The sequence below is a fragment of the Dreissena polymorpha genome, chromosome 4 (assembly GCF_020536995.1).
Source record: "Dreissena polymorpha isolate Duluth1 chromosome 4, UMN_Dpol_1.0, whole genome shotgun sequence".
Lineage (NCBI taxonomy): Eukaryota > Metazoa > Mollusca > Bivalvia > Myida > Dreissenidae > Dreissena > Dreissena polymorpha.
This window is the reverse complement of record NC_068358.1, coordinates 68,187,577-68,202,096: the sequence shown is the minus strand read 5'-3', so window position 1 is coordinate 68,202,096 and position 14,520 is coordinate 68,187,577.

Below are 14,520 nucleotides of genomic sequence, written 5' to 3'. Positions count from 1 at the left end.
ATTGGTCTCAATGATATCTTGGATGAGATAGAAAATGGTTACGTTTGCTTGAAAAACATGGCTGCCAAGGGGCGGGGCATTTTTCCTTATATGGCTATAAATGGCTATAGTAAAATCTTGTTAACACTCTAGAGGCCACATTTATTGTCCGATCTTCATAAAACTTGGTCAGAAGATACATCCCAATATCTTGGATGAGTTCGAAAATGATGCCGGTTGGTTGAAAAACATGGCCGCCAGGGGGCGGGGCATTTTTCCTTATATGGCTATAGTAAAACCTTGTTAACACTCTAGAGGCCACATTTATTTTCCGATCTTCATGAAACTTGCTCAGAAGATTTGTCCCACTGATATCTTGGATGAGTTCAAAAATGGTAACCTTTGCTTGAAAAACATTGCTGCCAAGGGGCGGGGCATTTTTCCTTATATTGCTAGATATGGCTATAGTAAAATCTTATTAACACTCTAGAGGCCACATTTATTGTCCAATCTTTATGAAACTTGGTCAGAAGATTCATCCCAATAATATCTTGGACGAGTTCATGAATGATGCCTGTTGGTTGAAAAACATGGCCGCTAGGGGGCGGGGCATTTTCTCTTATATGGCTATAGTAAATACTTGTTAACACTGACTAGAGGCCACATTTATTGTCCAATCTTGATGAAATATGGTCAGAAGATTTGTCTTTATGATATCTTGGATGAGTTCGAAAATGGTTACGTTTGCTTGAAAAACAAGGCTGCCAAGGGGCGGGTTATTTTTCCTTATATGGCTATAAGGCTATAGTAAAATCTTGTTAACACTAGAGGCCACATTTATAGTGCGATCTTAACGAAACTCGGTCAGAAGATTCATCCCAATAATATCTTGGACAAGTTCAAAAATGATGCGGGTTGGTTGAAAAACATTGCCACCACGGGGGGCGGGGCTATTTTCCTTATATGGCTATAGTAAAACCTTGTTAACACTCTAAAGGTCACATTTATTTTCCGATCATCATGAAACTTGGTGAGAAGATTTGTCCAAATGATATCTTGAATAACTTCAAAAATGGTTTTGGTTGCTTTAAAAACATGGCCACCAGGGGCGGGGCATTTTTCCTTATATGGCTATATATGGCTATATAAAAAACCTTGTTAACACTCTAGAGGCCACATTTATAGTCCAATCTTCATGAAATTTGGTCAGAAGATTGGTCTCAATGGTATCTTGGATGATTTCAAAAATAATTATGTTTGCTTGAAAAAAATGGTTTCCAAGGGGCGGGGCATTTTTCCTTATATGGCTATAGTCAAATCTTGTTAACACTCTTAAGAGGCCACATTTACTGTCCGATCTTCATGAAACTTGGTCAGAAGATTCATCCCGATAATATCTTGGACGAGATAAAAAATGATCCCGGTTGGTTAAAAAAACATGGCTGCCAGGGGGCGGGGCATTTTTCCTTATATGGCTATAGTAAAACCTTGTAAACACTCTAAAGGCCACATTTATTTTCCGATTTTCGTGAAACTTGGTCAGAAGATTTGTCCCAATAATATATTGTTATCTCAGGTGAGGGACTTTGGGCTTTTCAGGCCCTCTTGTCCTTTTTTTCCGGCCACATTCAAAACGTAAACCACTTCACCAACCTCATTTGCTACCTGATTTAACCGCACATCATGATCCCTCTTCAGGCACTTATAAGCTGTCTCATGGGTTGAGACCAAACTGCTCTCCAAACCCGCACATGATCACTTACAGGCAATCCTAAAAGAGAGCTTGGGTACACTAACTCTGTGGGGGGAATACACCTCCCGACCAAGCATCATGCAATTGGCCGTGAACCCTGTACTCCGACGCACTGACGACAGCATAGCTGCTGCGATCTGCGTGAGCTCAATATCCCAGGTGTTCAGCCTAGTTCCGACATAGCACCAAACAGCATCCATAGGTGGGCGGTTGTACCTTTCCATTTGACCATTAGTACTCGGCCGATATGCAGTAGTACGAGTCTTGTGGATATGCAACAGTTTACACACCTGGAAAAACAGCTCACCCTCGAAATTTGACCCCCAATCAGTCATTAACTCCATGGGTAAATAAAAAGTTCACAATTAGGCAGCTCGGTGCTGTGGCAAAAACATTTCCGCAGGAACTGGAAATCCACCTCCTGTGCCTGCAACTCCTTCACACACTCCTTTCCCTACGACCTTGGGCGTGTTCTGAAAGGCTGTGGACTCACTCACGGTCACTTCTTGAACCCTTGGTTCACATTTTTGTGCCAGTGGGACCACATTATCTACCTCCTCTATGAACCTACTCCACCTTTCCTCAGCCTGCTTACACTTTGAACATTCCCCCTAAAGGTAGATCCACCAAACGCACTCCATGCTCGTAATGATTATCCACATCAACACCCAGTGGCGACAGAGCGTCCGCATTACCATGCATTGCCAGGCCTGTGTATGATTTGCATGTCGTACTTACTCCTCAATCCCCCTGGCTGCTTGTCCTTGTGACTCCCTTAAAGTTTAGAAGCCACGTTTGACTACTATGGTCAGTGCATACCAGAAATCCCCGACCCAAGTTTTCAAATATGATATTATTTATATGTTTAATGTAGTGTTTATTTAAATGTCTGTTTTAAGGTTTGTCATTGCGTTATGCACATGATTCACGTAGTCAAATCATACAACAGAATTTTCCTCCCCTCAGACTTCACCTCAATCACACCTCAGTTTTTAAGTTAGAATAATATCTTCATGTGTATTCCTGTCAGGCAATCATTAATCTATTCTTTAAATTGAAATGTTAGTGAAAATTAAATAATTTGCATGAATAAAATTGCCATTTCTAAAATAACTGGTGGAAATTAACATTTTTTATCTTGCAAAATTCATTGAGGGATGATGTAGTTTATTTTAATACAGCGAAAAATTATTAATGGGAGCCCTACCTGCTGAGACAAAGTTTGTTCCTTCACGTCTCAGGTGAGCGACTTGTATTCAAGATATTTTGTTACAAAAAAAAATAAATGTTTTGTTAATGATGTTTGCATATATGAAAGTGACTCTCAGAAATGGGATATTTGTAATATTTTGAATACTTTTTGTAAGAAAATAACTTATATATGATTATACATTCTCTTTTCTTTCATACATTGTAGTTAATCTCAGTAAAAGCATATAGTAATTTTTATGCCCCCCGTAGGGTGGCATATAGCAGTTGAACTGTCCGTCAGTCAGTCAGTCAGTATGTCAGTCTGTCCGTCCGAAAAAAACTTTAACATTGGCCATGACTTTTGCAATATTGAAGATAGCAACTTGATTTTTGGCATGCATGTGTATCTCATGAAGCTGCACATTTTGAGTGGTGGAAGTTCAAGGTAAAGGTTATCCTTCAAGGTCAAATGAAAAAAAAAATATTTCAAAGCGGCGCAGTAGGGGGCATTGTGTTTCTGACGAACACATCTCTTGTTGTGCACTGATACTGAAAAAATTCCAATAATAAACTGTTATTTTAATATATGAACATATTTCATTGTAAATGGTATTTCAATGATATGGAAACTTGAATGTTTTGCTTGCACAAGATATTTTTGTGAAAAAGCTCCATAAAGACAATTAAGTGTTGTTTATACAAAAGTAAACTTTGAATATTTGTTTAGAAAGCATTCTTTTTACATTGTCATAGCTTGACTTTTCATCATATGCTTGTGTGTTATGCTTTGGTAAAGTAATACTTGCAAATTCTCTATATCACAGTTTCTAATACAGGTATTAAATCTTAATCGCTGTGTTGGTCAGGGTAATTGTGTGCATGAGGACAATGATCAAGTTCCATAGCTCTTGCATGCAATTTAGCAGAATTATGCCCCTTTTGTTTATGCAGTTTGAAATTCAGGTTGAAGTTTGCATGCAACAAGTACACATCTCTGTGACTTCTACATATACCCAAATGAAACTTCACGCATATCATAGCTTTAAATTTACATCTTTTGTATAACTACCACAGATATTGAACCTCTAATATATCTTTGTGGTTATTATATCATGTGACTTGGAGAAAATATACATTATACTATCAAAGTGGACAAATAGTTGATGCACTGTCTTGAGACACCTCTTGTCTAAATTATCTTCTGCTCTCCTTGCTGATTTTATTCATTTACATGCCCCAGGATCGAATAATTGGGGGTATATTGTGTGTGGCCTGTCTGTCTGTCATTGTGTGTGTCCCAAAACTTTAACTTTGGTCATAACTTTTGCAATATTGAAAATAGCAACTTGATATTTGTCATGCATGTGTATGTCATGGAACTGCACATTTTGAGTGGTGAAAGGTCAAATATATGGCTTCAAGCAGTAGGGGGCATTGTGCTTCACAAGCACAGCTATTGTTTCTTTTAACCAATAATGTCATATTTTCCATTGTAAACCTTAAATGAGTTTCAAGTCTTATGTAAAAATATCAATAAATGGCGCTTGTGGACAAACCTGCACACAGATTGCTTTGACTAAAGTAGAGTATGAGAGGGCATGAATTATCCAGCGTGATTGGACACTGCTTGAATCCTGTCCTCCTTACATTCACTTAAAAATGAAGTGTTTTGAAGCCCTTTTAACACTAGGTATCATTAATGTGCCCCTATTTGTGGCTGGACAGTGAGTGCCCAGTGAAGACTGGGAGCTGTTTTGTCCTGTGAGCCACTCAGTTATCATGACAATGGGGAAGCTTCAGAAACAATGAGGGTTGGTTGTGGAGTTCCTATGTGCTAGGCGATTTCTAGAGAAGGAACAACTGCCATATGGAATGGATTTGCATGATTTTTACTTTATTGCACTTATTTGTTATCTCAATTATACATGCAGTCTTACATATTGTTTACCCACACGTTTGCAATCAATAAATACAAGTAATCAGTGCCCCAGATAATTATTTGGGAAATAGGGTTTTCACCCATTGATTTTGAAAAATAGGGTGATTTCATTCTTGAAATAGGGTAAACTTAGTTATATAATTGCATACCTTATAATCATTTCTGCTTTTCATCTGTTGAAGCTGCATACTTGTATTGATTCAATAAAACTGTAAACAATTATAATTAACTTTAATAAACAGATGTTTCATAACATCTTTAACCCTTGAAACATTCCATAATATAAACTTTAAACTTAAAAAGAATGTTAACACGAACGATTCGGCATTTATTGGCTCTTGCTTTCTTGGTTCAAAAAGTTTGTGATCGACTGATATTTTGGCGCAACAATCGCGGACGTCTTTCGACCTCTCTTAGACATTTTTATTTCGCATTGTAGTAGAAACTGAAAGAACAGACACTTTACAAATACATGCACAATGAGCGACGGATTAAATCAGATTGAAAACGCATGTATGTTGTCGTAAACGCTGTAATTAAGTTATGAACTCTAGTCCACAGAGCGTTTAAATAACTTTGACTGATTTCCTGCTCCGTCATCCAGGCGCTTTCTGAATAAAAGCGTCGCCGCGTTTCGAAAATAATTCCAAAGAGAAAATACCGAAAATGAGCAAAGCATTTTTGATCGAAGCTATTGTACGCATCAAATTTGACGAATTTGCGTAAAAGTCAAATTGGTTGCGTTTTCAATACGCATGATATTGTATTTCTTTGAGTTTTTAAACATTTTAATAGGGTGAAAGACGCAGATACGCAGCTTATCTGGGGCACTGGTAATAAACATAAAATACCCATATTCATCTGATGCAGACAATATTGATGGACAATATTTGCGGTGGTTCTACTTCACAAAGCTCTTTGTACAAGAAAAACACTCCAACAAAACTGGCAACTTGATGTTTGATTGCTGTTTCTGCATCTCCTTGATATTGTGTCAGTGTGTGCCTCAGTGTATTGAATGGTCTCTGTGTCACAGAAATGGATAGTTACCAGGCCATGCCTTCTTCACAATCATCAAGTTGACCAAATATCCTTATGATTTGTTTCACAATTTCCAGCACTGAGTTAAGGGTTGATATTTTTATGGATACAAATTAAAGTCACTATCTAAATTTGATTGTTATTTGTTATTTTGATCTTATGTTTTAATACATCAATTGGTCATACAATATTTTTGATAATTTATTTATTTAGATTTTAAATTGGCATTGTCACCTATATATTAATTTTGTTTTAAAAGTATTTGTTGAGACATAAGAAATATGTTATGTTCATAAGCATAAACAGAATTCTAAATGTTTATGTTTTTTATCGGAAGATGGTTACACATATTACAATTTTTTATCAACAAACCATATTTGCTTATTTGAAGATCTATGAATGATACTAAAGGAATTTTGTGAGTCAATATCTTAAGGGCTTTTTTGTAACAAATAATCCCAGGGGTGTGAAGGTTCATTCTGTGATTTTCCTAACATATGCCCAACATGTTAATGTTGAGCTTTTGTGATCACGTTTTGTCCATTGCTTAACACATTTTTGAAACTGCCCATGGCTGGAATGTTGCTACTTTGTTTCACCATATTTTAAAATCATTTGAATATCTTAAATTTAAAATATTCTTGTGTTATGAGTATTATCTGTTGCCGTCCATTTCATCTTGCTTGGGACTGAATTGTATGAGAAGAAACAGCATTTCAAACAATGATACTGTTGACTGGAGGATAGGTGCCTCAACAGCCAGTGATGTGCTTGTAGTGTTGCGCAATCTTTGCCACTTTGGCACCTCTGACCACCTTGAGGCCTAGAGGTTTAATGTAGCTTTGGTTATCTAAGTAGTACATTCAGACCTTCCTTCATCATATCCATGATTGAAGACACGCAAGTGGACTGTCCTTACTCATCCAGTCTACATGCTGTCCTTTGGTTTCGCTCTGGAACCATATAATAGGGCAGTTTATCCTTACATATAGCGGATCTCCAAGTCCTTCACATATCAAAGTCTTTTCATTGAACAATCTTTGTGGATTGTTCTCCGCAAGCCATGAGACAATGTTTTTCACAATGTATTATACAAATTATTTTTTTGATGGTTTAAATGTATCCTTCTTTAGGATCTTTTTTTAAAACTAGACTGATGACCCTACAAGTAGTGGTTATTTCCCTGTACGCACGCTCCACTTTCTCAATCACAATGGTTGTTATAAAGATTGCTCATTAGGTCATTTTTTCCCGTATTGATGCAAATACTCCACTCAATATGCCTGTATTCACTTCCTTTAAATCCTACTGGGGTTTGATTCACACCCTTTAAATCCTACCGGAGTAACAAAGGCTCTTTTGGACAACATTTGGTTGAAGTAAATGGCAGTGTTGATCAGCCCATCTATGTAGTATGCTGTGCAGTCAACAGCCTACCATTCTTCCTGTAGGCTTTTTTCCGTGCCTGTCTGATGTTCGGCCCATAGCCAAGAGCATCACAGTACATGTCTCTACAGATGCATTTTTCTTAAATATGCTTGAATTATTTATAACATTATTTGCAGAAAGATAGCCCAATATTCCAGCTGCTCACTTTGTTTGGGTATCCTGTAGTCTTCTGTTCATTAATCTTTCCTTATTAAAATGGCAATAAAAATAAGGGATATTGGCAATAGGGGAGTAATAACCATCGCCAAAGCATAAATCTCACACATTTTTTTTTAAGTTTACAGTTAATACAATGTAATGGAGTAGGTGAGGAACACTTTATCGACGTTACTATAAATTCCATTTTCGTATTCCTCGTATCGAGATCAAAGCCTACACATTCCGGTTTATAACCTGGATCTATCCATCGAGCATGTGTCCAAACGAACGCGCTCTCACTCCCCTAATTACAAGCATGAGGCATACATGCTTGATGCAGTAAAGTTTATTCTAACACAACTCCGGCATGCGCGCATATATACAAAGAAGGAGCGGTTTTGTGTTTAATTCTACAATAAAACACAGATAAGGCGCTTTCTCGTACAAACTTGCACGTGCAGCGTGTTAACAAGTTGTATAATATGGATTTCTAGGAGCGTATACCCTATAAAAGGTAACCTGGAAACTGTTTAACATAAAAATACTACAGACATCTTGCATTTTGTCTATTTGTTCGAAATTTTTTATCATACATTACAATACTGCATCAACTTTATTAAAAGATGTTCTTACACTCGATGAAGTTGCCGAGGCGTGGCTTGGGGTTAAGGGAACAGCAGAAGTGGTAGACTGAAATGAAGAAAAATATGTAAATATAAGCCAAATAACGATTTTGTTGCTTGTAAACGACAGGCCCTACTTTTGACCCCTTGAACCAAATCTTTTATTGACCCTCCAGAAAACGCACCTGATAGGTTTTAGGTAAAAAGACATGTTTTATATGATTTACTGCAAATTTTGCATACATCAAACCAATTGCTGTTTAATTCATTTACTTTGAAATTTTTTCTTGTTTTACAGAGGAAATTTTGATAAATTACATTGAAAGCGAATATCCCCAAAAGTTCTTTTCAAACTCATTATAGATTAACTTTGCCACTGGCCAATTTTTGTATGTATGTTTTGGCTTCGTCGACAACATATCCATTAATGAATTAAAGCCCAATATAGCTGCTTGATAGCATACACATACCAGGCTTTACTCAATTAGTCAATTAATCAAGGGTTGCAATTCAAACTGGTAACATTCTTGTGAAGTTTTAAGACCATAGGTCTTAGTAATTGATAGACAACGCTGTCAAAAAACTTCTTAGGTGTCACTAGAGGGAAATTAAAAATATATTTTGTGCTGCATGTGAAAGTTATACCTCAGGAGTGAAGGCCTTGTGGCTCGTGTACAGAGAAAGATGTAGAGTTTTAGTGTGCTGATGCTGATACACATCCTCTACAGTCAGGTGTTGTTCAAGCATGTCCCCCTTAAAGTCACGTATGGACATGCTGAACTCTGTTGGCCTCCCAAACTTGCTCCTATTATCAGGAAAAAACAACGACAAGGCCATCGCTTTACACTCTTGGAGGGTAAAACTCTTTGGGACAGACAGGTGCCGTGTCCCTCCACCATTGACTAGACGCACTTGCTTGTATAGCTGGGTGATTCTATATTTGTGAACCACCCAAGCTCAACTCTTCCGGAGACCCGTACGGCTCGTTTATTACCCAGCATGTGTCTGCCATGAAGTGGCCCTGCTCCTGAATAATACAAACCATATATTTAGTTTAGACCTAAGGACCGGCTTCGTTTTTTTTTCGTTATTTTTTAAGGCTGACGTTGAATTTGACATTCGACCATTCAAGTTATTTGACTCAAAAAGAAATAAGCCCTCGGTACTTTTTAAGAGTGCCTGTTGTTTTAGTTTACATATTATTAGGTATTTAAACAAATACAGGTCAATTGTTAAGGTCAGGACCATGCACAGTCAACACATTTAGACTAGACATTACGTCTCTTAAAATTTTGTTCATTTTGGTGACTCACCCTCTCTTCTGGGCGGCGTGGCAGATGTCGCTGTGGAAAGGGAAAAATGCGAGAAAATATATTAGAACACTGCTCAGGTTATATACAAGTTAATACTTCAAATAAAAAAATTAAATACGCAAACAAATCCTAAACAAGCTTCGATAATTTGGGACAACTTGCTGACAAAACTTCTTCGGTTTTTACGAATAGCCTCAATGAAATATAACATTAATCATCTTATGCATAAATTTTATCCAAATAATGCAACACTACTAATCCAATAAAGATATTTGCGGACTCGGTTTAATTGGGTCTGTTCCTGACAAGCGGTGGAACATGCAATATTACTTACACCTGCTAGCACTGGCTTAAGCAGTATTAAATTTTAAACACAATTCGTGGGTCAGATTTTGTCAAATCAGGTATTTTCTGATCAGAAACTTTCCTTTTATTTGAAAATGATGTTTCAAAAAGTCAGAGAAGTTGGGTGCATTAGGTGCTGGTGTTGTAGTATGGTACTATATAAACCATTGTGTAAGAGGAGGGCTTGTCTCCTAAGTGCCTCACAATATGATCTGTCCATGAGTAGCAGCGGAGTATGCGACATTACTCAGACCCTAAGCACTTTGTTAAGCCATGTCAGTACAATTTGATTTATACATTTCTTCTTATATATATATATATATTATATATCAGGGATCATATTTTTTTCCGTTTTGTCGGTCCTAGACCGATTGGGGTCATGAAAGACCGATTGAAAATCCCAAACAGTCGGTTCGATTCTGTTTGCTAAAATTCCCATGTCATGAAATCGATTACACCGTGTACATGCTTACATACCCTTATGACATTCTTATCTCGATTATTTGTGATAAACCATTCGCTGCAGTCTCTAAACCGGTCAGGACTGGTTTATTGCACGTGAGACAAGAATCAAAAACTTGTGAACAGCAGATTTAAGACGCATCGGAAAAGACGCGTCTGAAAGCTAGCGCTGTAACTAAACAAAACATGCCGATACATTTTCCACCAGCGTAATAATCCGGTCATATAATTATGAATGAAAGTCGCGGATCTGATCGACAGAACAGCCGAAAGTTATTTTTATGGGCGGAACTTCACATAAAATAGTTCACAAGAAAAATATTATGCATTGTATTTATCTTTAGTAAAACCTTGTAAGAATCGATAATAATTCGTGTACTTTATACTTTGTTGTTGAATAACTCACGACCGGAAAATTCAATGCGTGGTTTCAAATGTTTCGCTATTGCGATTAAATCCCTACGCATCTAAACTATCAGCCGTGGGTTATTTGACAACAAACTATAATGTACACAAATTATTTCTTTATTATTTGGTTTGTTATTGTCAGCAGCCAACCTACGTTCAGACATTTGTTTGGTTCAGTGCATGTTTGTAAGCTCTTATGGAGTCGACAACAATTTAAAACATCGGTAGCTATAGACAAACACAGACTAAATATTGACATCGATGAAAATGTCTGATAAAACAGCACACGAAACAACAATGAAATAGCAAATGATAAAACCAGTTGAGTAAACTCGTTCCGTTTAAAAAAATGCCTGAGGGAATTTTACTTGTACATTTATTATCCCACCTTCATGAATGGCAAAATCAATGGTATATATTTTAACGTAATTTGTCAGGATTTCGGACATAAATTTTTCGGATACTTTTTCCCAATTTATATCCGGACCGATTGATGTTGTGGGAAAATATGATCCCTGATATATATATATATATATATATATATATATATATATATATATATATATTGTTTTTCAAAATAGCATAAATAAATTCAAAGAGTGTGTTTTTCAATATATGGAAGCAAATACGTCATGTATTTAGCTAAATAATCTTATTACTAACTCATAAAAAGTTACCAGGGTTTAGGTTTTGGTTCCTAGAGGTCACCCCGGCAAAGGCCATCAAAGCTACTCGGTCCCCGTATGCCGGCAAGTACCTTTTCAGATGGTCATCGGTCATGACCACCACCGCTTCACAATCAATCTGTAGTGAAAAGGTTTATTAAAGTAATCTCGATCATTTGCTTGTGGGTTTTAACATTTAAGGCATCGAAGTAGACATCTTACTATTCACTCGAGTAGATACTAATGTGATACGATGCACTTCTAGTTTACACATATTGAATGATTCAAAAATAGAAATATAACGGACACATATATAAGGAGAGACTTTGTAAAGAAGCTATTTTTTCTACGATTTTTAACCAAAGGCTTTTGGGACCAAATCTTCAACAGGTGTTAACAAAAACTTAACATGAGATAATGGTTAAAAGTTATGGGAGTTCAGTGGTTTAATGGTGTAGATTTTTTTTTGCTTTTTTTTTTAACGGGAATTGTTTAAAGCATTGCTGATTTGGATTCCGCTTAATATGATTAAATCCTAGTTCAAGTGAATCAATTTAAATGTCCAGAAAAATAGCAACTTAACCAAAAGAACAACCAAATTCATTCGACTACAGGCCTGACACCATTTAGGTTATCCTAAATTCGTTACACAAGATGGTCTTTGATGAATGAGTAAAACAGATAAGATGTACTTATAGATGCATTAAATGAATTTAACAATTGTCTTTTGATTTTTACATTAGAATAAATGATATAAAGTTCAAATAGTAGGTCATAACAAGTATTTGATTATATTTCGTCTTTTCTTAAAATGGATCATGAACACCTCGACTTAGAAAGAGGACTGTGTCGTAAAAACAGTTTTTGGACCAAGTACCTTTACATCTTGCATACTCTGTACTACCGCTGGACGGACATTCCTCAATGAAAGAAATTCGTATGCCCAGAACTCCTCCATTGCACGTTCAGTTCTGAAGATAAATACAGTCGGTGCGTTAACTGAAAGTTTCTGTTGTGTACTCAAAAACAAACAAATGTCTCCTCCGTGTGGCAAATAATGTAACAGATTGTGTTGGGTTTCAACTTTTAGTTCATTCAGCCCTTACCATTCATAAGACAAATCTGAGTAAAGATGTCTTCAGAGATAACATGATGTAATAAATCACGAAAAAAATTAATAATTTTACGTAAGTCGTGCAACTTTTATTTATGGGCCATTGGTAATGCATAAGTAAAACAAGTATACTGTAGGAGCTTTCTGAGCAAGCAATACTTTATTTGCAAAAGATGACCCAACGCTTCAACGGGCTTAATTGGTTAAGATGTGATAACTGCATTTGTCAGGAGACAGAGGGTTGAATATATGAAGATGCTAACAACTCACGATGAGAAACTTAATTTTAAAGTTTAAAGATTACATGCATTTGGGATATTGAGTTATACAGACCAAACATTGTGCAATATAATTATCATATGCCTGGCAATAGCTTCAAGTCAAGTTTAACAATGTGTGTGTGTGTGGGGGGGGGGGGGGGCAATCCAAGATAAGGAGATGCACAACAAACAACTGATGACGATCTCAACAATTTGATTTATGAACAATATATACAAAAACTCCAAATAATTAAGAATGTGAAGGTGCATAACACTATATGGTAGGAAACAATCTCACATGAAGCTTGAACACCCTACACTTAATGGATCTTACTACAACACCGGTGACCGTTTCTAGAAGACTTAGAAGTTTTAGAGACAATATGCTTAATTTTCTGCACATGATGCATAAACCCGACTCTATTCTTCATACATCATTGATAATAATATGTGTCGTGTTCTGAGAAAACTGGGCAAAATGAATGTGTGTAAAGTGTCGTCCCAGATTTGCCTGCGCAGTCCGCACAGGCTTATCCGGGACGACACTTTCCGCCCAAACTGGATTTTCGCTAAGAATAGACATCATTTAAACGAAAAATACAATAAACGCGGAAATTGTAGTCCCTAATTAGCCCGTGCGGACTGCACAGGCTAATCTTGGATGACAATTACGCACAAGCATTATGCCCAATTTTCTCAGAACAAGACATATTGCCTAGCGATTTACACATTTCCTGATAAAGATAGAAGAGGTAATCGAACATACAAAAGAAAATCATTAGTAATTTTGTAATTTCACCTCTGTATAGTAAAGGTAAGTTATAAAATTTATCAATCAATCTATAGACGTAATTTTAGTTCTCAATATGGGGAGTCGGCGGAGGCAAGCGGGATTTTGGGGCCAAACGAATTGTTGAAGCCGATCAAACGTGTGGTACCTACCTTTAAACCGTTGTTTAATAATCGCGCAAAAATCGATGCGAGAAGCTGTCAGTTGTAAACGAAGCGTAGTAAATATATTATAGTAAAACGTTATTATAGTAAAACAAGTTGTAAATAACGTCATCAATGACATCATAAAAGTTTAAACTATCATGACGTAGTTTAAGTGCTAACATCACTTTTACATTTCATTGCTCGTCAGAGGGTTGATAATACGTCAGTCCCGGAAATCCGCATTTGGGTTTTTCCAATATTAAGGTCACGTGATCCCGGTACAAACAAACCTACGCGAGGCGCGAATATTTGAGTGTTTTATACACTTAACTTTTTCAAATCGCTGACTTATCCATTTTAATATGGTAACCAAACGGTGTAGCTGGGGAAAATGCACAAGTGACACCTCAGGTACAAAGACCGGCCACATGACTAGCAGATGACCCCTATTGATTTTCAGGTCACTAGGTCAAAGGTCAAGGTCACAGTGACATAAAACATATTCACACAATGGCTGTCACTACAATGGAGAGCCCATATGGGGGGCATGCATGTTTTACAAACAGCCCTTGTTTACTTAAAAGACTGACAGACAAATCCATTACATAATATCAAAAATTGATCCCTTGGAAGCACATATTTTTCTTTGTATAAACAGTTCTTTTAATATTGACCGAGTATTAAAGACTAAATAATTGACAGGTGTAAAGAAATATTTTTCAAAAAAAGACAAAACCATAGACATACTGCATTCATTTTATTATTAATACCAGAGAAAAATGTACGAAAAAAGATGAACCCGAAATCCTTTAAGACACCGAACGTGATTTTATCAATCAGTTTTGTCCGATTTTCTACAAATGCATTTTTGACGAGAACTATCTCATCTCCGTTGACAAGCATC